We start from the raw sequence: 1,257 nt of genomic DNA on the forward strand, positions 1-1,257 counted from the left end.
AGGGTGAAGCGCTGTATCAGACCGCCCTGCAGGGTGAAGCGCTGTATCAGACCGCCCTGCAGGGTGATGCGCTGTATCAGAACGCCCAGTAGGGTGAAGCGCTGTATCAGACCGCCCTGCAGGGTGAAGCGCTGTATCAGACCACCCTGCAGGGTAATACGCTATTTGCCTGGTAAAAAGTTTCAATATTCTTCTGTTAAAAGTGTGTATCCTGGATTATGATCCAGGCAGGTTTGGAGAAGAATCAGACCTTGTTTATTTTCCCTCTGTGAGCAGTGTTTCATTTTTCCTTGTCTTAGTCTGTTTTGGGCTGCTATAACAGAATTCTATAGACTGGGTAGCTTATGAACAACAAAAATTTATTTCTCACAGTTCTGGAGGTTGGGAAGTCCAAGATCAAGGTACCAGCAGATTTGGTGTCTATGAGGGCCCACTTCATAACTCACAGATGGTGGTCTTCTCACTGTCTATGGTGCAAGGGGTAAAGGAGCTCTCTGAGATCCCTTTTATAAGGATAATAATCTTATTCATGAGGACTCCACCACCATGGCCTAATCACCTCCCAAACACTCCACCTCCTAAAATCATCACATTGGTGATTAAATTTCATCAGGTGAAGTTACAAAGACACAAATATTCAGCCAATTATATTTCTCATCATTTTAATTTTCAAGCTCAAAAGAATTGGGGAAATGAGAAAAGGCATAGAGACAGAGTATAAGAAAGAGAGTCTACCAGTCTCACTTTGATTCTGCAAGCACTTTGTTCAGCAACCACAAAAGGAAACAAGAAGTAGATACATCTATACAATCTGTTGGGGAGGGGGAGGAGTCGTATACAAAAAGTCTGCAAATGAATGCAATGGTTGGAAGTATAGTCATACACTGCATAACAATGTTTGGTTAATGCCACACCACATATATGATGGTGGCCTCATATGATTATAATATTATATTTTTATTGTACATTTTCTTTTTTTTTTTTTTTTTTTTTATTTTTTTTTTTTTTTTTTTTTTTTTTTTTTTTTTTTTTTTTTTTTTTTTTTTTTTTTTTTTTTTTTTTTTTTTTTTGAGATGGAATCTTGGCTGTCACCAGGCTGGAGTGCAGTGGCGCAATCTCAGCTCATTGCAACATTTGCCTCCTGCGTTCAAGCTATTCTCCTGCTTCAGCCTCCTGAATAGCTGAGACTACAGATGCATGCCATCATGCCTGGATAATTTTTGTATGTTTAGTAGAGACGGGATTTTGCCACGTTGG

Source organism: Cebus imitator, unplaced genomic scaffold (assembly GCF_001604975.1).
Source record: "Cebus imitator isolate Cc_AM_T3 unplaced genomic scaffold, Cebus_imitator-1.0 Scaffold113, whole genome shotgun sequence".
In the NCBI taxonomy this organism is placed as follows: Eukaryota; Metazoa; Chordata; class Mammalia; order Primates; family Cebidae; genus Cebus; species Cebus imitator.